Raw genomic sequence first — 25,300 nt, 5'->3', positions numbered from 1 at the left:
TCCTTTAATCCATAGTCCTATTTAATCTATTGTGAAACAAAATCTAAACGACATAATAAAAAGTCAACCGCACCACGGATTCCCAGACAGTCTCCCACACTGGTACTAGCGAGGCGTTAAGCTGTGTAACTTCTGCGATCTAACGAGAGCAGGCACATTCAGCTTAGAATGGCCATTGACGTTAAATGCTTTAATCCAAAGTCCTATTTAATCTATTGTGAAACAAAATCTAAACGACATAATCAAAAGTCAACCACACCACGGATTCCCAGACAGTCTCCCACACTGGTACTAGCGAGGCCTTAAGCTGTGTAACTTCTGCGATCTGACGAGAGCAGGCACATTCAGCTTAGAATGGCCATTGACATTAAATGCTTTAATCCATAGTACTTTTTAATCGATTGTGAAACAAAATCTAAACGACATAATAAAAAGTCAACCGCACCACGGATTCCCAGACAGTCTCCCAGACTGGTACTAGCGAGGCCTTAAGCTGTGTAACTTCTGCGATCTGACGAGAGCAGGGACATTCAGCTTAGAATGGCCATTGACATTAAATGCTTTAATCCATAGTCCTTTTTAATCGATTGTGAAACAAAATCTAAACGACATAATAAAAAGTCAACCGCACCACGGCTTCCCAGACAGTCTCCCACACTGGTACTAGCGAGTCCTTAAGCTGTGTAACTTCTGCGATCTGACGAGAGCAGGCACATTCAGCTTAGAATGGCCATTAACATTAAAAGCCTTAATCCATAGTCCTTTTTAATCGATTGTGAAACAAAATCTAAACTACATAATAAAAAGTCAACCGCACCACGGATTCCCAGACAGTCTCCCACACTGGTACTAGCGAGGCCTTAAGCTGTGTAACTTCTGCGATCTGACGAGAGCAGGCACATTCAGCTTAGAATGGCCATTAACATTAAAAGCCTTAATCCATAGTCCTATTTAATCTATTGTGAAACAAAATCTAAACGACATAATAAAAAGTCAACCGCACCACGGATTCCCAGACAGTCTCCCACACTGGTACTAGCGAGGCCTTAAGCTGTGTAACTTCTGCGATCTGACGAGAGCAGGCACATTCAGCTTAGAATGGCCATTGACATTAAAAGCCTTAATCCATAGTCCTATTTAATCTATTGTGAAACAAAATCTAAACAACATAGTAAAAAGTCAACCGCACCACGGATTCCCAGACAGTCTCCCACACTGGTACTAGCGAGGCCTTAAGCTGTGTAACTTCTGCGATCTGACGAGAGCAGGGACCTTCAGCTTAGAATGGCCATTGACATTAAATGCTTTAATCCATAGTCCTTTTTAATCGATTGTGAAACAAAATCTAAACGACATAATAAAAATTCAACCGCACCACGGATTCCCAGACAGTCTCCCACACTGGTACTAGCGAGGCCTTAAGCTGTGTTACTTCTGCGTTCTGACGAGAGCAGGCACATTCAGCTTAGAATGGCCATTGACGTTAAATGCTTTAATCCATAGTCCTATTTAATCTATTGTGAAACAAAATCTAAACGACATAATAAAAAGTCAACCGCACCATGGATTCCCAGACAGTCTCCCACACTGGTACTAGCGAGGCCTTAAGCTGTGTAACTTCTGCGATCTGACGAGAGCAGGCACATTCAGCTTAGAATGGCCATTGACATTAAATGCTTTAATCCATAGTCCTATTTAATCTATTGTGAAACAAAATCTAAACGACATAATAAAAAGTCAACCGCACCATGGATTCCCAGACAGTCTCCCACACTGGTACTAGCGAGGCGTTAAGCTGTGTAACTTCTGCGATCTAACAAGAGCAGGGACATTCAGCTTAGAATGGCCATTGACATTAAAGGCTTTAATCCATAGTCCTTTTTAATCGATTGTGAAACAAAATCTAAACAACATAATAAAAAGTCAACCGCACCACGGATTCCCAGACAGTCTCCCACACTGGTACTAGCGAGGCATTAAGCTGTGTAACTTCTGCGTTCTGACGAGAGCAGGCACATTCAGCTTAGAATGGCCATTGACGTTAAATGCTTTAATCCATAGTCCTTTTTAATCGATTGTGAAACAAAATCTAAACGACATAATAAAAATTCAACCGCACCACGGATTCCCAGACAGTCTCCCACACTGGTACTAGTGAGGCCTTAAGCTGTGTAACTTCTGCGATCTGACGAGAGCAGGGACATTCAGCTTAGAATGGCCATTGACATTAAATGCTTTAATCCATAGTCCTTTTTAATCGATTGTGAAACAAAATCGAAACAACATAATAAAAAGTCAACCGCTCCACGGATTCCCAGACAGTCTCCCACACTGGTACTAGCGAGGCCTTAGGCTGTGTAACTTCTGCGATCTGACGAGAGCAGGGGCATTCAGCTTAGAATGGCCATTGACATTAAATGCTTTAATCCATAGTCCTTTTTAATCGATTGTGAAACAAAATCTAAACGACATAATAAAAATTCAACCGCACCACGGATTCCCAGACAGTCTCCCACACTGGTACTAGCGAGGGCTTAAGCTGTGTAACTTCTGCGATCTGACGAGAGCAGGCACATTCAGCTTAGAATGGCCATTGACGGTAAATGCTTTAATCCATAGTCCTATTTAATCTATTGTGAAACAAAATCTAAACGACATAATAAAAAGTCAACCGCACCACGGATTCCCAGACAGTCTACCACACTGGTACTAGCGAGGCGTTAAGCTATGTAACTTCTGCGATCTAACGAGAGCAGGCACATTCAGCTTAGAATGGCCATTGACATTAAATGCTTTAATCCATAGTCCTTTTTAATCGATTGTGAAACAAAATCTAAACGACATAATAAGAAGTCAACCCCACCACGGATTCACAGACAGTCTCCCACATTGGTACTAGCGAGGCCTTAAGCTGTGTAACTTCTGCGATCTGACGAGAGCAGGCACACTCAGCCTAGAATGGCCATTGACATTAAAAGCCTTAATCCATAGTCCTATTTAATCTATTGTGAAACAAAATCTAAACAACATAATAAAAAGTCAACCGCACCACGGATTCCCAGACAGTCTCCCACACTTGTACTAGCGAGGCCTTAAGCTGTGTAACTTCTGCGATCTGACGAGAGCAGGGACATTCAGTTTAGAATGGCCATTGACATTAAATTCTTTAATCCATAGTCCTTTTTAATCGATTGTGAAACAAAATCTAAACGACATAATAAAAAGTTAACTGCACCACAGATTCCCAGACAGTCTCCCACACTGGTACTAGCGAGGCCTTAAGCTGTGTAACTTCTGCGATCTGACGAGAGCAGGCACATTCAGCTTAGAATTGCCATTGACGTTAAATGCTTTAATCCATAGTCCTATTTAATCTATTGTGAAACAAAATCTAAACAACATAATAAAAAGTCAACCGCACCACGGATTCCCAGACAGTCTCCCACACTGGTACTAGTGAGGCGTTAAGCTGTGTAACTTCTGCGATCTAACGAGAGCAGGCACATTCAGCTTAGAGTGGCCATTGACATTAAATGCTTTAATCCATAGTCCTTTTTAATCGATTGTGAAACAAAATCTAAACGACATAATAAAAAGTAAACCGCACCACGGATTCCCAGACAGTCTCCCACACTGGTACTAGCGAGGCCTTAAGCTGTGTAACTTCTGCGATCTGACGAGAGCAGGCACATTCAGCTTAGAATGGCCATTGACGTTAAATGCTTTAATCCATAGTCCTATTTAATCTATTGTGAAACAAAATCTAAACGACATAATAAAAAGTCAACCGCACCACGGATTCCCAGACAGTCTCCCACACTGGTACTAGCGAGGCGTTAAGCTGTGTAACTTCTGCGATCTAACGAGAGCAGGCACATTCAGCTTAGAATGGCCATTGACATTAAATGCTTTAATCCATAGTCCTTTTTAATCGATTGTGAAACAAAATCTAAACGACATAATAAAAGGTCAACCGCACCACGAATTCCCAGACAGTCTCCCACACTGGTACTAGCGAGGCCTTAAGCTGTGTAACTTCTGCGATCTGACGAGATCAGGGACATTCAGCTTAGAATGGCCATTGACATTAAAGCCTTAATCCATAGTCCTATTTAATCTACTGTGAAACAAAATCTAAACAACATAATAAAAAGTCAACCACACCACGGATTCCCAGACAGTCTCCCACACTGGTACTAGCGAGGCCTTAAGCTGTGTAACTTCTGCGATCTGACGAGAGTAGGCACATTCAGCTTAGAATGGCCATTGACGTTAAATGCTTTAATCCATAGTCCTATTTAATCTATTGTGAAACAAAATCTAAACGACATAATAAAAAGTCAACCGCACCACGGATTCCCAGACAGTCTCCCACCCTGGTACTAGCGAGGCCTTAAGCTGTGTAACTTCTGCGATCTGACGAGAGCAGGCACATTCAGCTTAGAATGGCCATTGACATTAAATGCTTTAATCCATAGTCCTTTTTAATCGATTGTGAAACAAAATCTAAACGACATAATAAAAAGTCAACCGCACCACGGATTCCCAGACAGTCTCCCACACTGGTACTAGCAAGGCCTTAAGCTGTGTAACTTCTGCGATCTGACGAGAGTAGGCACATTCAGCTTAGAATGGCCATTGACATTAAATGCTTTAATCCATAGTCCTTTTTAATCGATTGTGAAACAAAATCTAAACGACATAATAAAAAGTCAACCGCACCACGGATTCCCAGACAGTCTCCCACACTGGTACTAGCGAGGCCTTAAGCTGTGTAACTTCTGCGATCTGACGAGAGCAGGCACATTCAGCTTAGAATGGCCATTGACATTAAATGCTTTAATTCATAGTCCTTTTTAATCGATTGTGAAACAAAATCTAAACGACATAATAAAAAGTCAACCGCACCACGGATTCCCAGACAGTCTCCCACACTCGTACTAGTGAGGCCTTAAGCTGTGTAACTTCTGCGATCTGACGAGAGCAGGGACATTCAGCTTAGAATGGCCATTGACATTAAATGCTTTAATCCATAGTCCTTTTTAATCGATTGTGAAACAAAATCGAAACAACATAATAAAAAGTCAACTGCACCACGGATTCCCAGACAGTCTCCCACACTGGTACTAGCGAGGCCTTAGGCTGTGTAACTTCTGCGATCTGACGAGAGCAGGGGCATTCAGCTTAGAATGGCCATTGACATTAAATGCTTTAATCCATAGTCCTTTTTAATCGATTGTGAAACAAAATCTAAACGACATAATAAAATTTCAACGCACCACGGATTCCCAGACAGTCTCCCACACTGGTACTAGCGAGGCCTTAAGCTGTGTAACTTCTGCGATCTAACGAGAGCAGGCACACTCAGCTTAGAATGGCCATTGACATTAAAAGCCTTAATCCATAGTCCTATTTAATCTATTGTGAAACAAAATCTAAACAACATAATAAAAAGTCAACCGCACCACGGATTCCCAGACAGTCACCCACACTCGTACTAGCAAGGCCTTAAGCTGTGTAACTTCTGCGATCTGACGAGAGCAGGGACATTCAGCTTAGAATGGCCATTGACATTAAATTCTTTAATCCATAGTCCTTTTTAATCAATTGTGAAACAAAATCTAAACGACATAATAAAAAGTCATCTGCACCACGGATTCCCAGACAGTCTCCCACACTGGTACTAGCGAGGGCTTAAGCTGTGTAACTTCTGCGATCTGACGAGAGCAGGCACATTCAGCTTAGAATGGCCATTGACGTTAAATGCTTTAATCCATAGTCCTATTTAATCTATTGTGAAACAAAATCTAAACGACATAATAAAAAGTCAACCGCACCACGGATTCCCAGACAGTCTCCCACACTCGTACTAGCGAGGCCTTAAGCTGTGTAACTTCTGCGATCTAACGAGAGCAGGCACATTCAGCTTAGAATGGCCATTGACATTAAATGCTTTAATCCATAGTCCTTTTTAATCGATTGTGAAACAAAATCTAAACGACATAATAAAAATTCAACCGCACCACGTATTCCCAGACAGTCTCCCACACTGGTACTAGCGAGGCTTTAAGCTGTGTAACTTCTGCGATCTGACGAGAGCAGGCACGTTTAGCTTAGAATGGCCATTGACATAAAAAGCCTTAATCCATAGTCCTATTTAATCTATTGTGAAACAAAATCTAAACAACATAATAAAAAGTCAACCGCACCACGGATTCCCAGACAGTCTCCCACACTCGTACAAGCGAGGCCTTAAGCTGTGTAACTTCTGCGATCTGACGAGAGCAGGGACATTCAGCTTAGAATGGCCATTGACATTAAACACTTTAATCCATAGTCCTTTTTAATCGATTGTGAAACAAAATCTAAACGACATAATAAAATTCAACTGCACCACGTATTCCCAGACAGTCTCCCACACTGGTACTAGCGAGGCATTAAGCTGTGTAACTTCTGCGTTCTGACGAGAGCAGGCACATTCAGCTTAGAATGGCCATTGACGTTAAATGCTTTAATCCATAGTCCTATTTAATCTATTGTGAAACAAAATCTAAACGACATAATAAAAAGTCAACCGCACCACGGATTCCCAGACAGTCTCCCACACTGGTACTAGCGAGGCCTTAAGCTGTGTAACTTCTGCAATCTGACGAGAGCAGGCACATTCAGCTTAGAATGGCCATTGACGTTAAATGCTTTAATCCATAGTCCTATTTAATCTATTGTGAAACAAAATCTAAACGACATAATAAAAAGTCAACCGCACCACGGATTCCCAGACAGTCTCCCACACTGGTACTAGCGAGGCGTTAAGCTGTGTAACTTCTGCGCTCTAACGAGAGCAGGCACATTCAGCTTAGAATGGCCATTGACAATAAATGCTTTAATCCATAGTCCTTTTTAATCGATTGTAAAACAAAATCTAAACGACATAATAAAAAGTCAACCGCACCACGGATTCCCAGACAGTCTCCCACACTGGTACTAGCGAGGCCTTAAACTGTGTTACTTCTGCGATCTGACGAGAGTAGGCACATTCAGCTTAGAATGGCCATTGACGTTAAATGCTTTAATCCATAGTCCTATTTAATCTATTGTGAAACAAAATCTAAACGACATAATAAAAAGTCAACCGCACCACGGATTCCCAGACAGTCTCCCACACTGGTACTAGCGAGGCCTTAAGCTGTGTAACTTCTGCGATCTGACGAGAGCAGGCACATTCAGCTTAGAATGGCCATTGACATTAAATGCTTTAATCCATAGTCCTTTTTAATCGATTGTGAAACAAAATCTAAACGACATAATAAAAAGTCAACCGCACCACGGATTCCCAGACAGTCTCCCACACTGGTACTAGCGAGGCCTTAAGCTGTGTAATTTCTGCGTTCTGACGAGAGCAGGCACATTCAGCTTAGAATGGCCATTGACATTAAATGCTTTAATCCATAGTCCTATTTAATCTATTGTGAAACAAAATCTAAACGACATAATAAAAAGGCAACCGCACCACGGATTCCCAGACAGTCTCCCACACTGGTACTAGCGAGGCCTTAAGCTGTGTAACTTCTGCGATCTGACGAGAGCAGGCACATTCAGCTTAGAATGGCCATTGACATTAAATGCTTTAATCCATAGTCCTTTTTAATCGATTGTGAAACAAAATCTAAACGACATAATAAAAAGTCAACCGCACCACGGATTCCCAGACAGTCTCCCACACTGGTACTAGCGAGGCCTTAAGCTGTGTAACTTCTGCGATCTGACGAGAGCAGGCACATTCAGCTTAGAATGGCCATTGACATTAAATGCTTTAATCCATAGTCCTTTTTAATCGATTGTGAAACAAAATCTAAACGACATAATAAAAAGGCAAGCGCACCACGGATTCCCAGACAGTCTCCCACACTGGTACTAGCGAGGCCTTAAGCTGTGTAACTTCTGCGTTCTGACGAGAGCAGGCACATTCAGCTTAGAATGGCCATTGACGTTAAATGCTTTAATCCATAGTCCTATTTAATCTATTGTGAAACAAAATCTAAACGACATAATAAAAAGTCAACCGCACCACGGATTCCCAGACAGTCTCCCACACTGGTACTAGCGAGGCCTTAAGCTGTGTAACTTCTGCGATCTGACGAGAGCAGGCACATTCAGCTTAGAATGGCCATTGACATTAAATGCTTTAATTCATAGTCCTTTTTAATCGATTGTGAAACAAAATCTAAACGACATAATAAAAAGTTAACCGCACCACGGATTCCCAGACAGTCTCCCACACTGGTACTAGTGAGGCCTTAAGCTGTGTAACTTCTGCGATCTGACGAGAGCAGGGACATTCAGCTTAGAATGGCCATTGACATTAAATGCTTTAATCCATAGTCCTTTTTAATCGATTGTGAAACAAAATCGAAACAACATAATAAAAAGTCAACCGCACCACGGATTCCCAGACAGTCTCCCACACTGGTACTAGCAAGGCCTTAGGCTGTGTAACCTCTGCGATCTGACGAGAGCAGGGGCATTCAGCTTAGAATGGCCATTGACATTAAATGCTTTAATCCATAGTCCTATTTAATCGATTGTGACACAAAATCTAAACGACATAATAAAAATTCAACGCACCACGGATTCCCAGACAGTCTCCCACACTGGTACTAGCGAGACCTTAAGCTGTGTAACTTCTGCGATCTAACGAGAGCAGGCACACTCAGCTTAGAATGGCCATTGACATTAAAAGCCTTAATCCATAGTCCTATTTAATCTATTGTGAAACAAAATCTAAACAACATAATAAAAAGTCAACCGCACCACGGATTCCCAGACAGTCTCCCACACTCGTACTAGCAAGGCCTTAAGCTGTGTAACTTCTGCGATCTGACGAGAGCAGGGACATTCAGCTTAGAATGGCCATTGACATTAAATTCTTTAATCCATAGTCCTTTTTAATCAATTGTGAAACAAAATCTAAACGACATAATAAAAAGTCAACTGCACCACGGATTCCCAGACAGTCTCCCACACTGGTACTAGCGAGGGCTTAAGCTGTGTAACTTCTGCGATCTGACGAGAGCAGGCACATTTAGCTTAGAATGGCCATTGACGTTAAATGCTTTAATCCATAGTCCTATTTAATCTATTGTGAAACAAAATCTAAACGACATAATAAAAAGTCAACCGCACCACGGATTCCCAGACAGTCTCCCACACTCGTACTAGCGAGGCCTTAAGCTGTGTAACTTCTGCGATCTGACGAGAGCAGGCACATTTAGCTTAGAATGGCCATTGACATTAAAAGCCTTAATCCATAGTCCTATTTAATCTATTGTGAAACAAAATCTAAACAACATAATAAAAAGTCAACCGCACCACGGATTCCCAGACAGTCTCCCACACTCGTACAATCGAGGCCTTAAGCTGTGTAACTTCTGCGATCTGACGAGAGCAGTGACATTCAGCTTAGAATGGCCATTGACATTAAATGCTTTAATCCATAGTCCTTTTTAATCGATTGTGAAACAAAATCTAAACGACATAATAAAAATTCAACCGCACCACGTATTCCCAGACAGTCTCCCACACTGGTACTAGCGAGGCATTAAGCTGTGTAACTTCTGCGTTCTGACGAGAGCAGGCACATTCAGCTTAGAATGGCCATTGACGTTAAATGCGTTAATCCATAGTCCTATTTAATCTATTGTGAAACAAAATCTAAACGACATAATAAAAAGTCAACCGCACCACGGATTCCCAGACAGTCTCCCACACTGGAACTAGCGAGGCCTTAAGCTGTGTAACTTCTGCAATCTGACGAGAGCAGGCACATTCAGCTTAGAATGGCCATTGACGTTAAATGCTTTAATCCATAGTCCTATTTAATCTATTGAGAAACAAAATCTAAACGACATAATAAAAAGTCAACCACACCACGGATTCCCAGACAGTCTCCCACACTAGTACTAGCGAGGCGTTAAGCTGTGTAACTTCTGCGATCTAACGAGAGCAGGCACATTCAGCTTAGAATGGCCATTGACATTAAATGCTTTAATCCATAGTCCTTTTTAATCGATTGTGAAACAAAATCTAAACGACATAATAAAAAGTCAACCGCACCACGAATTCCCAGACAGTCTCCCACACTGGTATTAGCGAGGCCTTAAGCTGTGTAACTTCTGCGATCTGACGAGAGCAGGGAGATTCAGCTTAGAATGGCCATTAACACTAAAGCCTTAATCCATAGTCCTATTTAATCTACTGTGAAGCAAAATCTAAACAACATAGTAAAAAGTCAACCACACCACGGATTCCCAGACAGTCTCCCACACTCGTACTAGCGAGGCCTTAAGCTGTGTAACTTCTGCGATCTGACGAGAGCAGGCACATTCAGCTTAGAATGGCCATTGACATTAAAAGCCTTAATCCATAGTCCTATTTAATCTATTGTGAAACAAAATCTAAACAACATAATAAAAAGTCAACCGCACCACGGATTCCCAGACAGTCTCCCACACTAGTACTAGCGAGGCCTTAAGCTGTGTAACTTCTGCGATCTGACGAGAGCAGGCACATTCAGCTTAGAATGGCCATTGACATTAAATGCTTTAATCCATAGTCCTTTTTAATCGATTGTGAAACAAAATCTAAACGACATAATAAAAAGTCAACCGCACCACGGATTCCCAGCCAGTCTCCCACACTGGTACTAGCGAGGCCTTAAGCTGTGTAACTTCTGCGATCTGACGAGAGCAGGCACATTTAGCTTAGAATGGCCATTGACATTAAAAGCCTTAATCCATAGTCCTATTTAATCTATTGTGAAACAAAATCGAAACAACATAATAAAAAGTCAACCACACCACGGATTCCCAGACAGTCTCCCACACTGGAACTAGCGAGGCCTTAGGCTGTGTAACTTCTGCGATCTGACGAGAGAAGGGGCATTCAGCTTAGAATGGCCATTGAAATTAAATGCTTTAATCCATAGTCCTTTTTAATCGATTGTGAAACAAAATCTAAACGACATAATAAAAAGTCAACCGCACCACGGATTCCCAGACAGTCTCCCACACTAGTACTAGCGAGGCGTTAAGCTATGTAACTTCTGCGATTTGACGAGAGCAGGCACACTCAGCTTAGAATGGCCATTGACTTTAAAAGCCTTAATCCATAGTCCTATTTAATCTATTGTGAAACAAAATCTAAACAACATAATAAAAAGTCAACCGCACCACGGATTCCCAGACAGTCTCCCACACTCGTACTAGCGAGGCCTTAAGCTGTGTAACTTCTGCGATCTGACGAGAGCAGGGACATTCAGCTTAGAATGGCCATTGACATCAAATTCTTTAATCCATAGTCCTTTTTAATCGATTGTGAAACAAAATCTAAACGACATAATAAAAAGTCAACTGCACCACGGATTCCCAGACAGTCTCCCACACTGGTACTAGCGAGGCCTTAAGCTCTGTAACTTCTGCGATCTGACGAGAGCAGGCACATTCAGCTTAGAATGGCCATTGACATTAAAAGCCTTAATCCATAGTCCTTTTTAATCGATTGTGAAACAAAATCTAAACGACATAATAAAAATTCAACCGCACCACGGATTCCCAGACAGTCTCCCACACTGGTACTAGTGAGGCCTTAAGCTGTGTAACTTCTGCGATCTGACGAGAGCAGGGACATTCAGCTTAGAATGGCCATTGACATTAAATGCTTTAATCCATAGTCCTTTTTAATCGATTGTGAAACAAAATCGAAACAACATAATAAAAAGTCAACCGCTCCACGGATTCCCAGACAGTCTCCCACACTGGTACTAGCGAGGCCTTAGGCTGTGTAACTTCTGCGATCTGACGAGAGCAGGGGCATTCAGCTTAGAATGGCCATTGACATTAAATGCTTTAATCCATAGTCCTTTTTAATCGATTGTGAAACAAAATCTAAACGACATAATAAAAAGTCAACCGCACCACGAATTCCCAGACAGTCTCCCACACTGGTACTAGCGAGGGCTTAAGCTGTGTAACTTCTGCGATCTGACGAGAGCAGGCACATTCAGCTTAGAATGGCCATTGACATTAAATGCTTTAATCCATAGTCATTTTTAATCGATTGTGAAACAAAATCTAAACGACATAATAAAAAGTCAACTGCACCACGGATTCCCAGACAGTCTCCCACACTGGTACTAGCGAGGCCTTAAGCTGTGTAATTTCTGCGTTTTGACAAGAGCAGGCACATTCAGTTTAGAACGACCATTGACTTTAAATGCTTTAATCCATAGTCCTATTTAATCTATTGTGAAACAAAATCTAAACAACATAATAAAAAGTCAAGTGCACCACGGATTCCCAGACAGTCTCCCACACTGGTACTAGCGAGGCCTTAAGCTGTGTAACTTCTGCGTTCTGACGAGAGCAGGCACATTCAGCTTAGAATGGCCATTGACGTTAAATGCTTTAATCCATAGTCCTTTTTAATCGATTGTGAAACAAAATCTAAACGACATAATAAAAAGTAAACCGCACCACGGATTCCCAGACAGTCTCCCACACTGGTACTAGCAAGGCCTTAAGCTGTGTAACTTCTGCGATCTGACGAGAGCCGGCACATTCAGCTTAGAATGGCCATTGACATTAAAAGCCTTAATCCATAGTCCTATTTAATCTATTGTGAAACAAAATCTAAACAACATAATAAAAAGTCAACCGCACCACGGATTCCCAGACAGTCTCCCACACTCGTACAAGCGAGGCCTTAAGCTGTGTAACTTCTGCGATCTGACGAGAGCAGGGACATTCAGCTTAGAATGGCCATTGACATTAAATGCTTTAATCCATAGTCCTTTTTAATCGATTGTGAAACAAAATCTAAACGACATAATAAAATTCAACTGCACCACGTATTCCCAGACAGTCTCCCACACTGGTACTAGCGAGGCATTAAGCTGTGTAACTTCTGCGTTCTGACGAGAGCAGGCACATTCAGCTTAGAATTGCCATTGACGTTAAATGTTTTAATCCATAGTCCTATTTAATCTATTGTGAAACAAAATCTAAACGACATAATAAAAAGTCAACCGCACCACGGATTCCCAGACAGTCTCCCACACTGGTACTAGCGAGGCCTTAAGCTGTGTAACTTCTGCAATCTGACGAGAGCAGGCACATTCAGCTTAGAATGGCCATTGACGTTAAATGCTTTAATCCATAGTCCTATTTAATCTATTGTGAAACAAAATCTAAACGACATAATAAAAAGGCCACCGCACCACGGATTCCCAGACAGTCTCCCACACTGGTACTAGCGAGGCGTTAAGCTGTGTAACTTCTGCGATCTAACGAGAGCAGGCACATTCAGCTTAGAATGGCCATTGACATTAAATGCTTTAATCCATAGTCCTTTTTAATCGATTGTGAAACAAAATCTAAACGACATAATAAAAAGTCAACCGCACCACGAATTCCCAGACAGTCTCCCACACTGGTACTAGCGAGGCCTTAAGCTGTGTAACTTCTGCGATCTGATGAGAGCAGGGACATTCAGCTTAGAATGGCCATTGACATTAAAGCCTTAATCCATAGTCCTATTTAATCTACTGTGAAACAAAATCTAAATAACATAATAAAAAGTCAACCACACCACGGATTCCCAGACAGTCTCCCACACTTGTACTAGCGAGGCCTTAAGCTGTGTAACTTCTGCGATCTGACGAGAGTAGGCACATTCAGCTTAGAATGGCCATTGACGTTAAGTGCTTTAATCCATAGTCCTATTTAATCTATTGTGAAACAAAATCTAAACGACATAATAAAAAGTCAGCCGCACCACGGATTCCCAGACAGTCTCCCACACTGGTACTAGCGAGGCCTTAAGCTGTGTAACTTCTGTGATCTGACGAGAGCAGGCACATTCAGCTTAGAATGGCCATTGACATTAAATGCTTTAATCCATAGTCCTTTTTAATCGATTGTGAAACAAAATCTAAACGACATAATAAAAAGTCAACCGCACCACGGATTCCCAGACAGTCTCCCACACTGGTACTAGCGAGGCCTTAAGCTGTGTAATTTCTGCGTTCTGACGAGAGCAGGCACATTCAGCTTAGAATGGCCATTGACGTTAAATGCTTTAATCCATAGTCCTATTTAATCTATTGTGAAACAAAATCTAAACGACATAATAAAAAGTCAACCGCACCACGGATTCCCAAACAGTCTCCCACACTGGTACTAGCGAGGCCTTAAGCTGTGTAACTTCTGCGATCTGACGAGAGCAGGCACATTCAGCTTAGAATGGCCATTGACATTAAATGCTTTAATCCATAGTCCTTTTTAATCGATTGTGAAACAAAATCTAAACGACATAATAAAAAGGCAAGCGCACCACAGATTCCCAGACAGTCTCCCACACTGGTACTAGCGAGGCCTTAAGCTGTGTAACTTCTGCGTTCTGACGAGAGCAGGCACATTCAGCTTAGAATGGCCATTGACGTTAAATGCTTTAATCCATAGTCCTTTTTAATCGATTGTGAAACAAAATCGAAACAACATAATAAAAAGTCAACCGCACCACGGATTCCCAGACAGTCTCCCACACTGGTACTAGCGAGGCCTTAGGCTGTGTAACTTCTGCGATCTGACGAGAGCAGGGGCATTCAGCTTAGAATGGCCATTGACATTAAATGCTTTAATCCATAGTCCTTTTTAATCGATTGTGAAACAAAATCTAAACGACATAATAAAAATTCAACGCACCACGGATTCCCAGACAGTCTCCCACACTGGTACTAGCGAGGCCTTAAGCTGTGTAACTTCTGCGATCTAACGAGAGCAGGCACACTCAGCTTAGAATGGCCATTGACATTAAAAGCCTTAATCCATAGTCCTATTTAATCTATTGTGAAACAAAATCTAAACAACATAATAAAAAGTCAACCGCACCACGGATTCCCAGACAGTCTCCCACACTCGTACTAGCAAGGCCTTAAGCTGTGTAACTTCTGCGATCTGACGAGAGCAGGGACATTCAGCTTAGAATGGCCATTGACGTTAAATGCTTTAATCCATAGTCCTATTTAATCTATTGTGAAACAAAATCTAAACGACATAATAAAAAGGCAACCGCACCACGGATTCCCAGACAGTCTCCCACACTCATACTAGCGAGGCCTTAAGCTGTGTAACTTCTGCGATCTAACGAGAGCAGGCACATTCAGCTTAGAATGGCCATTGACATTAAATGCTTTAATCCATAGTCCTTTTTAATCGATTGTGAAACAAAATCTAAACGACATAATAAAAATTCAACCGCACCACGTATTCCCAGACAGTCTCCCACACTGGTACTAGCGAGGTCTTAAGCTGTGTAACTTCTGCGATCTGACGAGAGCAGGAACATTTAGCTTAGAATGGCCATTGACATTAAAAGCCTTAATCCATAGTCCTATTTAATCTATTGTGAAACAAAATCTAAACAACATAATAAAAAGTCAACCGCACCACGGATTCCCAGACAGTCTCCCACACTCGTACAATCGAGGCCTTAAGCTGTGTAACTTCTGCGATCTGACGAGAGCAGTGACATTCAGCTTAGAATGGCCATTGACATTAAATGCTTTAATCCATAGTCCTTTTTAATCGATTGTGAAACAAAATCTAAACGACATAATAAAAATTCAACCGCACCACGTATTCCCAGACAGTCTCCCACACTGGTACTAGCGAGGCATTAAGCTGTGTAACTTCTGCGATCTGACGAGAGCAGGGACATTCAGCTTAGAATGGCCATTAACATTACAGCCTTAATCCATAGTCCTATTTAATCTACTGTGAAACAAAATCTAAACAACATAATAAAAAGTCAACCACACCACGGATTCCCAGACAGTCTCCCACACTGGTACTAGCGAGGCCTTAAGCTGTGTAACTTCTGCGATCTGACGAGAGGAGGCACATTCAGCTTAGAATGGCCATTGACGTTAAATGCTTTAATCCATAGTCCTATTTAATCTATTATGAAACAAAATCTAAACGACATAATAAAAATTCAACCGCACCACGGGTTCCCAGATATTCTCCCACACTGGTACTAGCGAGGCCTTAAGCTGTGTAACTTCTGCGATCTGACGAGAGAAGGCACATTCAGCTTAGAATGGCCATTGACATTAAATGCTTTAATCCATAGTCCTATTTAATCTATTGTGAAACAAAATATAAACGACATAATAAAAATTCAACCGCACCACGGATTCCCAAACAGTCTCCCACTCTGTTACTAGCGAGGCCTTAAGCTGTGTAACTTCTGCAATCTAACGAGAGCAGGCACATTCAGCTTAGAATGGCCATTGACATTAAAAACTTTAATCCATAGTCCTTTTTAATCGATTGTGAAACAAAATCTAAACGACATAATAAAAAGTCAACCGCACCACGGATTCCCAGACAGTCTCCCACACTGGTACTAGCGAGGCCTTAAGCTGTGTAACTTCTGCAATCTGACGAGAGCAGGCACATTCAGCTTAGAATGGCCATTGACGTTAAATGCTTTAATCCATAGTCCTATTTAATCTATTGTGAAACAAAATCTAAACGACATAATAAAAAGTCAACCGCACCACGGATTCCCAGACAGTCTCCCACACTGGTACTAGCGAGGCCTTAAGCTGTGTAACTTCTGCGATCTGACGAGCGCAGGCACATTCAGCTTAGAATGGCCATTGACGTTAAATGCTTTAATCCATAGTCCTATTTAATCTATTGTGAAACAAAATCTAAACGACATAATAAAAAGGCAACCGCACCACGGATTCCCAGACAGTCTCCCACACTGGTACTAGCGAGGCCTTAAGCTGTGTAACTTCTGCGATCTGACGAGAGCAGGGACATTCAGCTTAGAATGGCCATTGACATTAAATGCTTTAATCCATAGTCCTTTTTAATCGATTGTGAAACAAAATCTAAACGACATAATAAAAAGTCAACCGCACCACGGATTCCCAGCCAGTCTCCCACACTGGTACTAGCGAGGCCTTAAGCTGTGTAACTTCTGCGATCTGACGAGCGCAGGCAGATTCAGCTTAGAATGGCCATTGACGTTAAATGCTTTAATCCATAGTCCTATTTAATCTATTGTGAAACAAAATCTAAACGACATAATAAAAATTCAGCCGCACCACGGATTCCCAGACAGTCTCCCACACTGGTACTAGCGAGGCCTTAAGCTGTGTAACTTCTGTGATTTGACGAGCTCAGGCACATTCAGCTTAGAATGGCCATTGACGTTAAATGCTTTAATCCATAGTCCTATTTAATCTATTGTGAAACAAAATCTAAACGACATAATAAAAAGTCAACCGCACCACGGATTCCCAGACAGTCTCCCACACTGGTACTAGCGAGGCGTTAAGCTGTGTAACTTCTGCGATCTAACGAGAGCAGGCACATTCAGCTTAGAATGGCCATTGACATTAAATGCTTTAATCCATAGTCCTTTTTAATCGATTGTGAAACAAAATCTAAACGACATAATAAAAAGTCAACCGCACCACGGATTCCCAGACAGTCTCCCACACTGGTACTAGCGAGGCCTTAAGCTGTGTAACTTCTGCGATCTGACAAGAGCAGGCACATTCAGCTTAGAATGGCCATTTACATTATAAGCCTTAATCCATAGTCCTATTTAATCTATTGTGAAACAAAATCTAAACAACATAATAAAAAGGCAGCCGCACCACGGATTCCCAGACAGTCTCCCACACTCGTACTAGCGAGGCCTTAAGTTGTGTAACTTCTGCGATCTGACGAGAGCAGGGACATTCACCTTAGAATGGCCATTGACATTAAATGCTTTAATCCATAGTCCTTTTTAATCGATTGTGAAACAAAATCTAAACGACATAATAAAAATGCAACCGCACCACGGATTCCCAGACAGTCTCCCACACTGGTACTAGCGAGGCCTTAAGCTGTGTAACTTCTGCGATCTGACGAGAGCAGGCACATTCAGCTTAGAATGGCCATTGACGTTAAATGCTTTAATCCATAGTCCTATTTAATCTATTGTGAAACAAAATCTAAATGACATAATAAAAAGTCAACCGCACCACGGATTCCCAGACAGTCTCCCACACTGGTACTAGCGAGGCGTTAAGCTGTGTAATTTCTGCGTTCTGACGAGAGCAGGCACATTCAGCTTAGAATGGCCATTTACTTTAAACGCTTTAATCCATAGTCCTATTTAATCTATTGTGAAACAAAATCTAAACGACATAATAAAAAGTCAACCGCACCACGGATTCCCAGACAGTCTCCCACACTGGTACTAGCGAGGCCTTAAGCTGTGTAACTTCTGCGATCTGACGAGAGCAGGCACATTCAGCTTAGAATGGCCATTGACATTAACCCCTTCCCGCTCCTTGACGTACTATTACGTCATGGCAGCTGTATCGTTCGCGCTCCATGCCGTAATAGTACGTCTCGGGAGTAACGGCCGTTTCGGCCGTCCTCCCGACACATACAGGAGCTGTGACGCTGCTGTCTTGTTCAGCAGCTGTCACAGCTCCTACAGCGGGGACCGATCGCTGTGTCCCCGCTGATTAACCCCTTAAAAGCCGCGTTCTATAGAGATCGCGGCTTTTTAGGGGTTAAGCTGCCATCGCCGGCCTGCTACGCGATAGCGGCCGGCGATGGTGACTATGGCAACCGGACACCAAACAATGGCGTCCGGCTATGCCATAGACGGAAGCCTAGTGGGTCCTGACAACGTCAGGACCCACTATGCTTGCTGTCAGTGAGTAGCTGACAGTTCTAATACACTGCACTACGCATGTAGTGCAGTGTATTAGAATAGCGATCAGGGCCTCCTGCCCTCATGTCCCCTAGTGGGACAAAGTAATAAAGTAAAAAAAAAGTTAAAAAAAGATGTGTAAAAATAAGAAAATAAAAGTTTTAAAAGTAATAAAAGTAAAAGTCCCACTTTTTCCCTTATCAGGCCTTTATTATTAATAAAAATATATAAACAAACAAATAAAATATACATAATTGGTATCGCCGCGTCCGTAACGGCCTGAACTACAAAATTATTTTGTTATTTATCCCGCACGGTGAACGCCGTAAAAAAAAATATTAATAAACCGTACCACAATCACAATTGTTTGGTCACTTCACCTCCCAAAAAATGGAATAAAAAGAGATCAAAAAGTCGCATGTACCTAAAAATGGTACTGATGGAAAATACAGTTCGTTACGCAAAAAATAAGTCCTCGCACGGCTTTATTGATTGAAAAATAAAAACGTTATGGCTCTTAGAATAAGGTAACACAAAAAGTGAATGATTGTTTACAAAACGTATTTTATTGTGCAAACGCCATAAGACATAAAAAAAAACTATAAACATCTGGTATCGCCGTGATCGTATCGCCCCGCAGAATAAAGTTAATATATCATTTATAGCGCACGGTGAACGCTGTAAAAAAAAAAGTATACAAAAACAATAGTAGAATTGCTGTTTATTAGTCACCACGCCACCTAAAAATGGAATAAAAACTGATCAAAAAGCCGCATGCACCCCAAGAAAACTACAATGGATTCCTCAAGGGGTCTAGTTTCCAAATTGGGGTCACTTTTGGGGGGTTTCCAATGTTTTGGCACCACAAGACCTCTTCAAACCGGACATGGTGCCTAATAAAAAAGAGGGCTCAAAATCCGCTAGGTGCTCCTTTGCTTCGGAGGCCGGTGCTTCAGTCCATTACCGCCCGAGGGCAACATGTGGGATATTTCTCTAAACTGCAGAATCTGGGCAATAAGTATTGAGTTGCGTTTCTCTGATAAATCCTTTTGTGTTATAAAAAAAATTGTATAAAAAGAGTAAATTTCACCTCTACTTTGCTCTAAATTTCTGTGAAACACCTAAAGGGTTCATAAACTTTCTAAATGCTGTTGTGAATACTTTGAGGGGTCTAGTTTCTAAAATGGGGTGTTTGATAGGGGTTTCTAATATATGGGCCCCTCAAAGCAACTTCAGAAATGAACTGGAACCTAAAAAAATAAATAAATGAGGCAATACTTCGCTTCTTACATTATACTGATAATGAGCCGTGCCCACTCCGAGATGACCCCAGTTTTGACCGTTTGTATAAACGGAGACCCCTATTAGACCGTTCCAGTGCCCGGTTTTCCCAAGCATACACCCCCGAGAAGTGTTTTTCTATTGATGAGTCCCTGGTACATTTTAAAGGGAGGGTTCAATTCCGCGAGTACCTGCCGGGTAAGAGGGCAAGGTATGGCGTGAAGATGTATAAGCTGCGAGAGTGCATCAGGGTATACCTACAGGTTTAGGATATATGAAGGAAAGGCCACCCCCAAACCAGACTGCATCCTGGACTACAATAGGTACATGGGAGGGATGGACTTGTCAAATCAAGTCCTGAAGCCCTACAGCGCCATGCGGTGTGGTATAAGAAGCTGGCCGGGCACATCATACAGATGGCTTTGTACAATGCGTATGTGCTACGTCGATGTGCAGGCCAGAGGGGAACTTTCCTGGAATTTCAAGATCTAATCTTTAGGGACCAGGAAGGGGGGGCACCCAGTACTTCTGGAAGCGAGGCCACACGCATCGTACCAGGGCAACACTTTCCAGGAGAAGGTCCCCAAACCGGTGGAAAGGGAAAGAGTCAAAAGAGGTGCAGAGTCTGCTATAAGAGGGGGATAAGGAAGAACACAATATACCAATGTGACACGTGTCCCGAAAAACCAGGGCTCTGTATAAAAGATTGTTTTAAAATGTATCATACATCCCTTGATTTTTAATTTACCCTGATGCACTCCGCACAGCTTACCCCCCTCATCTTTCCCTTCTGAGCCCTGCCGTATGCCCAGGCAGCTGATAGCAGCCACATGTAGGGTATTGTCGTACCCAGGAGAACCCACATTACAATTTAAGGGGTGTATATCTCCGGTGGCGCATGCTGGGCACACTATATTGGACACTGAAATGGCATATACATATATAAAATTGCAAATCTCACACTGCACCATCTGCTGCGCATTATCTTTTACACAGTACCTGTGGGGTCAAAATGCTCACTACACCTCTAGATGAATGTCTTAAGAGGTGTAGTTTTTAAAATGGGGTCACTTCTCGGGGGTTTCAACTGTACTGGTACCTCAGGGGCTTCTGCACACATGACTTAGCACCAGAAAAGCTCCAGTAGGCCAAATGGTGGTCCTTTCCTTCTGAGCCCTCCCATGGGCCCAAAGGGCAGTTTATCACCACAAATGGGGTATTGCCGCACTAAGGACAAATTGGGCAACAAAATGGGGTATGTTGTTCCTTGTGAAAATAAGAAATTTTGATCAAAAATGACATCCTATTGGAAAAAATATCATTTTTTTCATTTCACAGCCCAATTCAAATAGGTGCTGTGAAAAAACTGTGCGGTCAAAATGATAACAAAAACCATAAATGAATTCCTTGAGGGGTGTAGTTTCCAAAATGGGGTCACTTCTGGTGGGTTTCCATTGCTTTGATACCTCTGGGGCTCTGCAAATGCGACATGGCACCCGAAAACCAATCCAGCAAAATCTGGACTCCAACAAACACATAGCGCTCCTTTCCTTCTGAGCCCTCCCATGGGCCCAAACGGCAGTTTATCACCACAAATGGGGGATTGCCGCACTAAGGACAAATTGGGCAACAAAATGGGGTATGTTGTTCCTTGTGAAAATAAGAAATTTTGATCAAAAATGACATCATATTGGAAAAAATATCATTTTTTTCATTTCACAGCCCAATTCAAATAGGTGCTGTGAAAAAACTGTGCGGTCAAAATGATAACAAAAACCATAAATGAATTCCTTGAGGGGTGTAATTTCCAAAATGGGGTCACTTCTGGTGGGTTTCCATTGTTTTGATACCTCAACGCCTCTTCAAACCTGGCATGCTGCCTAAAATATATTCTAATAAAAAAGAGGCCTCAAAATGCACTAGGTGCTTCTTTGCTTCTAGGGCTTGTGTTTTAGTCCACGAGCGCAATAGGGCCACATGTGGGACATTTCTAAAAACTGCAGAATCTGGACAATACATATTTAGTAGTGTTTCTCTGGTAAAACCTTCTCTGTTACTAAAAAAAAATTGAATAAAATTGAAATTCAGCAGAAAAAATGAAATTTGCAAATTTCATTTCCACTTTGCTTTAATTCCTGTGAAATGCCTGAAGGGTTAAAAAACTTTCTATATGCTGTTTTGAATACTTTGAGGGGTCTAGTTTTTAAAATGGGGTGTTTTATGGGGGTTTCTAATACATAGGCCCCTCAAATCCACTTCAGAACTGAACTGGCACCTTCAAAAAAAGGCTTTTGAAATTTTCTTAAGAATATGAGAAATTGCTGTTTATGTTCTAAACCTTGTAACGTCCAAGAAAAATAAAATAATGTTCAAAAAACGATGCCAATCTAAAGTAGACATATGGGAAATGTGAACTAGTAACTATTTTGGGTGGTATAACCGTCTGTTTTTCAAGCAGATGCATTTAAATTCTGAAAAATGCTATTTTTTGTAAATTTTCTCTAAATTTTGCAATTTTTCACAAATAAAGACTGAATATATCGACCAAATTTTACCACGAACATGAAGCCCAAAGTGTCACGAGAAAACAATCTCAGAATCGCTTGGATAGGTTTAAGCATTCCGACGTTATTACCACATAAAGTGAAATATGTCAGATTTGAAAAATGGGCTCTGAGCCTTAAGGCCCAAACTAGGCTGCGTCCTTAAGGGGTTAAATGCTTTAATCCATAGTCCTTTTTAATCGATTGTGAAACAAAATCTAAACGACATAATAAGAAGTCAACCGCACCACGGATTCCCAGACAGTCTCCCACACTGGTACTAGCGAGGCCTTAAGCTGTGTAACTTCTGCGATCTGACGAGAGCAGGCACACTCAGCTTAGAATGGCCATTGACATTAAAAGCCTTAATCCATAGTCCTATTTAATCTATTGTGAAACAAAATCTAAACAACATAATAAAAAGTCAACCGCACCACGGATTCCCAGACAGTCTCCCACACTGGTACTAGCGATGCCTTAAGCTGTGTAACTTCTGCGATCTGACGAGAGCAGGGACATTCAGCTTAGAATGGCCATTGACAATAAATGCTTTAATCCATAGTCCTTTTTAATCGATTGTGAAACAAAATCTAAACGACATAATAAAAATTCAACCGCACCACGGATTCCCAGACAGTCTCCCACACTGGTACTAGCGAGGCCTTAAGCTGTGTAACTTCTGCGATCTGACGAGAGCAGGCACATTCAGCTTAGAATGGCCATTGACATTAAATGCTTTAATCCATAGTCCTTTTTAATCGATTGTGAAACAAAATCTAAACGACATAATAAAAAGTCAACCACACCACGGATTCCCAGACAGTCTCCCACAGTGGTACTAGCGAGGCCTTAAGCTGTGTAACTTCTGCGATCTGACGAGAGCAGGCACATTCAGCTTAGAATGGCCATTGACATTAAATGCTTTAATCCATAGTCCTTTTTAATCGATTGTGAAACAAAATCTAAACGACATAATAAAAAGTCAACCACACCACGGATTCCCAGACAGTCTCCCAGACTGGTACTAGCGAGGCCTTAAGCTGTGTAACTTCTGCGATCTGACGAGAGCAGGGACATTCAGCTTAGAATGGCCATTGACATTAAATGCTTTAATCCATAGTCCTTTTTAATCGATTGTGAAACAAAATCTAAACGACATAATAAAAAGTCAACCGCACCACGGATTCCCAGACAGTCTCCCACACTGGTACTAGCGAGGCCTTAAGCTGTGTAACTTCTGCGATCTGACGAGAGCAGGCACATTCAGCTTAGAATGGCCATTGACATTAAAAGCCTTAATCCATAGTCCTATTTAATCTATTGTGAAACAAAATCTAAACAACATAATAAGAAGTCAACCGCACCACGGATTCCCAGACAGTCTCCCACACTCGTACTAGCGAGGCCTTAAGTTGTGTAACTTCTGCGATCTGACGAGAGCAGGCACATTCAGCTTAGAATGGCCATTGACATTAAATGCTTTAATCCATAGTCCTTTTTAATCGATTGTGAAACAAAATCTAAACGACATAATAAAAATTCAACCGCACCACGGATTCCCAGACAGTCTCCCACACTGGTACGAGCGAGGCCTTAAGCTGTGTAACTTCTGCGTTCTGACGAGAGCAGGCACATTCAGCTTAGAATGGCCATTGCCGTTAAATGCTTTAATCCATAGTCCTATTTAATCTATTGTGAAACAAAATCTAAACGACATAATAAAAAGTCAACCGCACCACGGATTCCCAGACAGTCTCCCACACTGGTACTAGCGAGGCCTTAAGCTGTGTAACTTCTGCGATCTGACGAAAGCAGGGACATTCAGCTTAGAATGGCCATTGACACTAAATGCTTTAATCCATAGTCCTTTTAATCGATTGTGAAACAAAATCTAAACGACATGATAAAAAGTCAACCGCGCCACGGATTCCCAGACAGTCTCCCACACTGGTACTAGCGAGGCCTTAGGCTGTGTAACTTCTGCGATCTGACGAGAGCAGGGGCATTCAGCTTAGAATGGCCATTGACATTAAATGCTTTAATCCATAGTCCTTTTTAATCGATTGTGAAACAAAATCTAAACGACATAATAAAAATTCAACCGCACCACGGATTCCCAGACAGTCTCCCACACTGGTACTAGCGAGGCCTTAAGCTGTGTAACTTCTGCGATCTGACGAGAGCAGGCACATTCAGCTTAGAATGGCCATTGACGGTAAATGCTTTAATCCATAGTCCTATTTAATCTATTGTGAAACAAAATCTAAACGACATAATAAGAAGTCAACCGCACCACGGATTCCCAGACAGTCTCCCACACTGGTACTAGCGAGGCGTTAAGCTATGTAATTTCTGCGATCTAACGAGAGCAGGCACATTCAGCTTAGAATGGCCATTGACATTAAATGCTTTAATCCATAGTCCTTTTTAATCGATTGTGAAACAAAATCTAAACGACATAATAAGAAGTCAACCGCACCACGGATTCACAGACAGTCTCCCACACTGGTACTAGCGAGGCCTTAAGCTGTGTATCTTCTGCGATCTGACGAGAGCAGGCACACTCAGCTTAGAATGGCCATTGACATTAAAAGCCTTAATCTATAGTCCTATTTAATCTATTGTGAAACAAAATCTAAACAACATAATAAAAAGTCAACCGCACCACGGATTCCCAGACAGTCTCC

General features: G+C 41.8%; 95 pseudogenes; all 95 read right to left on the bottom strand.

Annotated features, from left to right (window-relative positions):
- Window positions 1–61: 61 nt before the first annotated feature.
- LOC142725165 (5S ribosomal RNA) lies at window positions 62–180 on the bottom strand (annotated as a pseudogene).
- A 67-nt stretch (window positions 181–247) lies between these two features.
- Window positions 248–366, bottom strand: LOC142724968 (5S ribosomal RNA; annotated as a pseudogene).
- A 67-nt stretch (window positions 367–433) lies between these two features.
- LOC142724986 (5S ribosomal RNA) lies at window positions 434–552 on the bottom strand (annotated as a pseudogene).
- Window positions 553–619: 67 nt separating this feature from the next.
- On the bottom strand, window positions 620–738 carry LOC142725171 (5S ribosomal RNA; annotated as a pseudogene).
- A 67-nt stretch (window positions 739–805) lies between these two features.
- On the bottom strand, window positions 806–924 carry LOC142724964 (5S ribosomal RNA; annotated as a pseudogene).
- Window positions 925–991: 67 nt separating this feature from the next.
- On the bottom strand, window positions 992–1,110 carry LOC142725158 (5S ribosomal RNA; annotated as a pseudogene).
- A 67-nt stretch (window positions 1,111–1,177) lies between these two features.
- On the bottom strand, window positions 1,178–1,296 carry LOC142724989 (5S ribosomal RNA; annotated as a pseudogene).
- Window positions 1,297–1,363: 67 nt separating this feature from the next.
- On the bottom strand, window positions 1,364–1,482 carry LOC142725068 (5S ribosomal RNA; annotated as a pseudogene).
- A 67-nt stretch (window positions 1,483–1,549) lies between these two features.
- Window positions 1,550–1,668, bottom strand: LOC142725034 (5S ribosomal RNA; annotated as a pseudogene).
- A 253-nt stretch (window positions 1,669–1,921) lies between these two features.
- Window positions 1,922–2,040, bottom strand: LOC142725047 (5S ribosomal RNA; annotated as a pseudogene).
- Window positions 2,041–2,107: 67 nt separating this feature from the next.
- LOC142725104 (5S ribosomal RNA) lies at window positions 2,108–2,226 on the bottom strand (annotated as a pseudogene).
- A 67-nt stretch (window positions 2,227–2,293) lies between these two features.
- Window positions 2,294–2,412, bottom strand: LOC142725106 (5S ribosomal RNA; annotated as a pseudogene).
- Window positions 2,413–2,479: 67 nt separating this feature from the next.
- LOC142725212 (5S ribosomal RNA) lies at window positions 2,480–2,598 on the bottom strand (annotated as a pseudogene).
- A 439-nt stretch (window positions 2,599–3,037) lies between these two features.
- On the bottom strand, window positions 3,038–3,156 carry LOC142725187 (5S ribosomal RNA; annotated as a pseudogene).
- A 67-nt stretch (window positions 3,157–3,223) lies between these two features.
- Window positions 3,224–3,342, bottom strand: LOC142725176 (5S ribosomal RNA; annotated as a pseudogene).
- Window positions 3,343–3,409: 67 nt separating this feature from the next.
- LOC142725267 (5S ribosomal RNA) lies at window positions 3,410–3,528 on the bottom strand (annotated as a pseudogene).
- A 67-nt stretch (window positions 3,529–3,595) lies between these two features.
- Window positions 3,596–3,714, bottom strand: LOC142725004 (5S ribosomal RNA; annotated as a pseudogene).
- Window positions 3,715–3,781: 67 nt separating this feature from the next.
- On the bottom strand, window positions 3,782–3,900 carry LOC142725164 (5S ribosomal RNA; annotated as a pseudogene).
- A 67-nt stretch (window positions 3,901–3,967) lies between these two features.
- On the bottom strand, window positions 3,968–4,086 carry LOC142725017 (5S ribosomal RNA; annotated as a pseudogene).
- A 66-nt stretch (window positions 4,087–4,152) lies between these two features.
- Window positions 4,153–4,271, bottom strand: LOC142725168 (5S ribosomal RNA; annotated as a pseudogene).
- Window positions 4,272–4,338: 67 nt separating this feature from the next.
- LOC142724956 (5S ribosomal RNA) lies at window positions 4,339–4,457 on the bottom strand (annotated as a pseudogene).
- A 67-nt stretch (window positions 4,458–4,524) lies between these two features.
- Window positions 4,525–4,643, bottom strand: LOC142725160 (5S ribosomal RNA; annotated as a pseudogene).
- A 67-nt stretch (window positions 4,644–4,710) lies between these two features.
- LOC142725146 (5S ribosomal RNA) lies at window positions 4,711–4,829 on the bottom strand (annotated as a pseudogene).
- Window positions 4,830–4,896: 67 nt separating this feature from the next.
- LOC142725082 (5S ribosomal RNA) lies at window positions 4,897–5,015 on the bottom strand (annotated as a pseudogene).
- A 67-nt stretch (window positions 5,016–5,082) lies between these two features.
- Window positions 5,083–5,201, bottom strand: LOC142724997 (5S ribosomal RNA; annotated as a pseudogene).
- A 252-nt stretch (window positions 5,202–5,453) lies between these two features.
- LOC142725094 (5S ribosomal RNA) lies at window positions 5,454–5,572 on the bottom strand (annotated as a pseudogene).
- Window positions 5,573–5,825: 253 nt separating this feature from the next.
- Window positions 5,826–5,944, bottom strand: LOC142725033 (5S ribosomal RNA; annotated as a pseudogene).
- A 253-nt stretch (window positions 5,945–6,197) lies between these two features.
- Window positions 6,198–6,316, bottom strand: LOC142725150 (5S ribosomal RNA; annotated as a pseudogene).
- Window positions 6,317–6,382: 66 nt separating this feature from the next.
- On the bottom strand, window positions 6,383–6,501 carry LOC142725161 (5S ribosomal RNA; annotated as a pseudogene).
- A 67-nt stretch (window positions 6,502–6,568) lies between these two features.
- On the bottom strand, window positions 6,569–6,687 carry LOC142725011 (5S ribosomal RNA; annotated as a pseudogene).
- A 67-nt stretch (window positions 6,688–6,754) lies between these two features.
- LOC142725227 (5S ribosomal RNA) lies at window positions 6,755–6,873 on the bottom strand (annotated as a pseudogene).
- A 67-nt stretch (window positions 6,874–6,940) lies between these two features.
- Window positions 6,941–7,059, bottom strand: LOC142725241 (5S ribosomal RNA; annotated as a pseudogene).
- Window positions 7,060–7,126: 67 nt separating this feature from the next.
- LOC142725134 (5S ribosomal RNA) lies at window positions 7,127–7,245 on the bottom strand (annotated as a pseudogene).
- A 67-nt stretch (window positions 7,246–7,312) lies between these two features.
- LOC142725294 (5S ribosomal RNA) lies at window positions 7,313–7,431 on the bottom strand (annotated as a pseudogene).
- A 67-nt stretch (window positions 7,432–7,498) lies between these two features.
- Window positions 7,499–7,617, bottom strand: LOC142724988 (5S ribosomal RNA; annotated as a pseudogene).
- A 67-nt stretch (window positions 7,618–7,684) lies between these two features.
- LOC142725122 (5S ribosomal RNA) lies at window positions 7,685–7,803 on the bottom strand (annotated as a pseudogene).
- A 68-nt stretch (window positions 7,804–7,871) lies between these two features.
- LOC142725249 (5S ribosomal RNA) lies at window positions 7,872–7,989 on the bottom strand (annotated as a pseudogene).
- Window positions 7,990–8,056: 67 nt separating this feature from the next.
- Window positions 8,057–8,175, bottom strand: LOC142725110 (5S ribosomal RNA; annotated as a pseudogene).
- A 67-nt stretch (window positions 8,176–8,242) lies between these two features.
- LOC142725097 (5S ribosomal RNA) lies at window positions 8,243–8,361 on the bottom strand (annotated as a pseudogene).
- Window positions 8,362–8,428: 67 nt separating this feature from the next.
- Window positions 8,429–8,547, bottom strand: LOC142725213 (5S ribosomal RNA; annotated as a pseudogene).
- Window positions 8,548–8,799: 252 nt separating this feature from the next.
- On the bottom strand, window positions 8,800–8,918 carry LOC142725131 (5S ribosomal RNA; annotated as a pseudogene).
- A 67-nt stretch (window positions 8,919–8,985) lies between these two features.
- Window positions 8,986–9,104, bottom strand: LOC142725215 (5S ribosomal RNA; annotated as a pseudogene).
- A 67-nt stretch (window positions 9,105–9,171) lies between these two features.
- Window positions 9,172–9,290, bottom strand: LOC142725152 (5S ribosomal RNA; annotated as a pseudogene).
- Window positions 9,291–9,357: 67 nt separating this feature from the next.
- Window positions 9,358–9,476, bottom strand: LOC142725263 (5S ribosomal RNA; annotated as a pseudogene).
- Window positions 9,477–9,543: 67 nt separating this feature from the next.
- LOC142725159 (5S ribosomal RNA) lies at window positions 9,544–9,662 on the bottom strand (annotated as a pseudogene).
- Window positions 9,663–9,729: 67 nt separating this feature from the next.
- On the bottom strand, window positions 9,730–9,848 carry LOC142725204 (5S ribosomal RNA; annotated as a pseudogene).
- Window positions 9,849–9,915: 67 nt separating this feature from the next.
- Window positions 9,916–10,034, bottom strand: LOC142725222 (5S ribosomal RNA; annotated as a pseudogene).
- Window positions 10,035–10,101: 67 nt separating this feature from the next.
- Window positions 10,102–10,220, bottom strand: LOC142725214 (5S ribosomal RNA; annotated as a pseudogene).
- A 66-nt stretch (window positions 10,221–10,286) lies between these two features.
- Window positions 10,287–10,405, bottom strand: LOC142725087 (5S ribosomal RNA; annotated as a pseudogene).
- A 67-nt stretch (window positions 10,406–10,472) lies between these two features.
- Window positions 10,473–10,591, bottom strand: LOC142725048 (5S ribosomal RNA; annotated as a pseudogene).
- Window positions 10,592–10,658: 67 nt separating this feature from the next.
- LOC142725080 (5S ribosomal RNA) lies at window positions 10,659–10,777 on the bottom strand (annotated as a pseudogene).
- Window positions 10,778–11,216: 439 nt separating this feature from the next.
- LOC142725050 (5S ribosomal RNA) lies at window positions 11,217–11,335 on the bottom strand (annotated as a pseudogene).
- Window positions 11,336–11,402: 67 nt separating this feature from the next.
- LOC142725084 (5S ribosomal RNA) lies at window positions 11,403–11,521 on the bottom strand (annotated as a pseudogene).
- Window positions 11,522–11,588: 67 nt separating this feature from the next.
- Window positions 11,589–11,707, bottom strand: LOC142725103 (5S ribosomal RNA; annotated as a pseudogene).
- Window positions 11,708–11,774: 67 nt separating this feature from the next.
- LOC142725105 (5S ribosomal RNA) lies at window positions 11,775–11,893 on the bottom strand (annotated as a pseudogene).
- Window positions 11,894–11,960: 67 nt separating this feature from the next.
- LOC142725032 (5S ribosomal RNA) lies at window positions 11,961–12,079 on the bottom strand (annotated as a pseudogene).
- A 439-nt stretch (window positions 12,080–12,518) lies between these two features.
- On the bottom strand, window positions 12,519–12,637 carry LOC142725231 (5S ribosomal RNA; annotated as a pseudogene).
- Window positions 12,638–12,704: 67 nt separating this feature from the next.
- LOC142725149 (5S ribosomal RNA) lies at window positions 12,705–12,823 on the bottom strand (annotated as a pseudogene).
- A 66-nt stretch (window positions 12,824–12,889) lies between these two features.
- LOC142725239 (5S ribosomal RNA) lies at window positions 12,890–13,008 on the bottom strand (annotated as a pseudogene).
- A 67-nt stretch (window positions 13,009–13,075) lies between these two features.
- Window positions 13,076–13,194, bottom strand: LOC142725010 (5S ribosomal RNA; annotated as a pseudogene).
- Window positions 13,195–13,447: 253 nt separating this feature from the next.
- On the bottom strand, window positions 13,448–13,566 carry LOC142725060 (5S ribosomal RNA; annotated as a pseudogene).
- Window positions 13,567–13,632: 66 nt separating this feature from the next.
- Window positions 13,633–13,751, bottom strand: LOC142725264 (5S ribosomal RNA; annotated as a pseudogene).
- A 67-nt stretch (window positions 13,752–13,818) lies between these two features.
- LOC142725184 (5S ribosomal RNA) lies at window positions 13,819–13,937 on the bottom strand (annotated as a pseudogene).
- A 67-nt stretch (window positions 13,938–14,004) lies between these two features.
- LOC142725202 (5S ribosomal RNA) lies at window positions 14,005–14,123 on the bottom strand (annotated as a pseudogene).
- Window positions 14,124–14,190: 67 nt separating this feature from the next.
- LOC142725301 (5S ribosomal RNA) lies at window positions 14,191–14,309 on the bottom strand (annotated as a pseudogene).
- A 253-nt stretch (window positions 14,310–14,562) lies between these two features.
- On the bottom strand, window positions 14,563–14,681 carry LOC142724992 (5S ribosomal RNA; annotated as a pseudogene).
- A 67-nt stretch (window positions 14,682–14,748) lies between these two features.
- On the bottom strand, window positions 14,749–14,866 carry LOC142725282 (5S ribosomal RNA; annotated as a pseudogene).
- Window positions 14,867–14,933: 67 nt separating this feature from the next.
- On the bottom strand, window positions 14,934–15,052 carry LOC142725130 (5S ribosomal RNA; annotated as a pseudogene).
- Window positions 15,053–15,119: 67 nt separating this feature from the next.
- LOC142725247 (5S ribosomal RNA) lies at window positions 15,120–15,238 on the bottom strand (annotated as a pseudogene).
- Window positions 15,239–15,305: 67 nt separating this feature from the next.
- Window positions 15,306–15,424, bottom strand: LOC142725226 (5S ribosomal RNA; annotated as a pseudogene).
- Window positions 15,425–15,491: 67 nt separating this feature from the next.
- On the bottom strand, window positions 15,492–15,610 carry LOC142725261 (5S ribosomal RNA; annotated as a pseudogene).
- A 67-nt stretch (window positions 15,611–15,677) lies between these two features.
- On the bottom strand, window positions 15,678–15,796 carry LOC142725286 (5S ribosomal RNA; annotated as a pseudogene).
- A 66-nt stretch (window positions 15,797–15,862) lies between these two features.
- LOC142725237 (5S ribosomal RNA) lies at window positions 15,863–15,981 on the bottom strand (annotated as a pseudogene).
- A 439-nt stretch (window positions 15,982–16,420) lies between these two features.
- On the bottom strand, window positions 16,421–16,539 carry LOC142725009 (5S ribosomal RNA; annotated as a pseudogene).
- A 67-nt stretch (window positions 16,540–16,606) lies between these two features.
- LOC142725061 (5S ribosomal RNA) lies at window positions 16,607–16,725 on the bottom strand (annotated as a pseudogene).
- A 67-nt stretch (window positions 16,726–16,792) lies between these two features.
- LOC142725018 (5S ribosomal RNA) lies at window positions 16,793–16,911 on the bottom strand (annotated as a pseudogene).
- Window positions 16,912–16,978: 67 nt separating this feature from the next.
- On the bottom strand, window positions 16,979–17,097 carry LOC142725210 (5S ribosomal RNA; annotated as a pseudogene).
- A 253-nt stretch (window positions 17,098–17,350) lies between these two features.
- Window positions 17,351–17,469, bottom strand: LOC142725163 (5S ribosomal RNA; annotated as a pseudogene).
- A 67-nt stretch (window positions 17,470–17,536) lies between these two features.
- On the bottom strand, window positions 17,537–17,655 carry LOC142725169 (5S ribosomal RNA; annotated as a pseudogene).
- Window positions 17,656–17,908: 253 nt separating this feature from the next.
- Window positions 17,909–18,027, bottom strand: LOC142725128 (5S ribosomal RNA; annotated as a pseudogene).
- Window positions 18,028–18,094: 67 nt separating this feature from the next.
- LOC142725206 (5S ribosomal RNA) lies at window positions 18,095–18,213 on the bottom strand (annotated as a pseudogene).
- A 67-nt stretch (window positions 18,214–18,280) lies between these two features.
- LOC142725098 (5S ribosomal RNA) lies at window positions 18,281–18,399 on the bottom strand (annotated as a pseudogene).
- A 4,450-nt stretch (window positions 18,400–22,849) lies between these two features.
- On the bottom strand, window positions 22,850–22,968 carry LOC142724980 (5S ribosomal RNA; annotated as a pseudogene).
- Window positions 22,969–23,035: 67 nt separating this feature from the next.
- Window positions 23,036–23,154, bottom strand: LOC142725117 (5S ribosomal RNA; annotated as a pseudogene).
- A 67-nt stretch (window positions 23,155–23,221) lies between these two features.
- LOC142725014 (5S ribosomal RNA) lies at window positions 23,222–23,340 on the bottom strand (annotated as a pseudogene).
- A 67-nt stretch (window positions 23,341–23,407) lies between these two features.
- LOC142725005 (5S ribosomal RNA) lies at window positions 23,408–23,526 on the bottom strand (annotated as a pseudogene).
- Window positions 23,527–23,593: 67 nt separating this feature from the next.
- Window positions 23,594–23,712, bottom strand: LOC142725065 (5S ribosomal RNA; annotated as a pseudogene).
- A 67-nt stretch (window positions 23,713–23,779) lies between these two features.
- Window positions 23,780–23,898, bottom strand: LOC142725086 (5S ribosomal RNA; annotated as a pseudogene).
- A 67-nt stretch (window positions 23,899–23,965) lies between these two features.
- Window positions 23,966–24,084, bottom strand: LOC142725148 (5S ribosomal RNA; annotated as a pseudogene).
- Window positions 24,085–24,151: 67 nt separating this feature from the next.
- LOC142725220 (5S ribosomal RNA) lies at window positions 24,152–24,270 on the bottom strand (annotated as a pseudogene).
- Window positions 24,271–24,337: 67 nt separating this feature from the next.
- LOC142725031 (5S ribosomal RNA) lies at window positions 24,338–24,456 on the bottom strand (annotated as a pseudogene).
- Window positions 24,457–24,522: 66 nt separating this feature from the next.
- On the bottom strand, window positions 24,523–24,641 carry LOC142725069 (5S ribosomal RNA; annotated as a pseudogene).
- A 67-nt stretch (window positions 24,642–24,708) lies between these two features.
- Window positions 24,709–24,827, bottom strand: LOC142725013 (5S ribosomal RNA; annotated as a pseudogene).
- Window positions 24,828–24,894: 67 nt separating this feature from the next.
- LOC142725242 (5S ribosomal RNA) lies at window positions 24,895–25,013 on the bottom strand (annotated as a pseudogene).
- Window positions 25,014–25,080: 67 nt separating this feature from the next.
- On the bottom strand, window positions 25,081–25,199 carry LOC142725219 (5S ribosomal RNA; annotated as a pseudogene).
- Between the last annotated feature and the right edge of the window lie 101 nt (window positions 25,200–25,300).

Source organism: Rhinoderma darwinii, unplaced genomic scaffold (genome assembly GCF_050947455.1).
Source record: "Rhinoderma darwinii isolate aRhiDar2 unplaced genomic scaffold, aRhiDar2.hap1 Scaffold_594, whole genome shotgun sequence".
NCBI lineage: Eukaryota > Metazoa > Chordata > Amphibia > Anura > Rhinodermatidae > Rhinoderma > Rhinoderma darwinii.
This window is presented reverse-complemented; position numbering and strand designations above follow the sequence as displayed.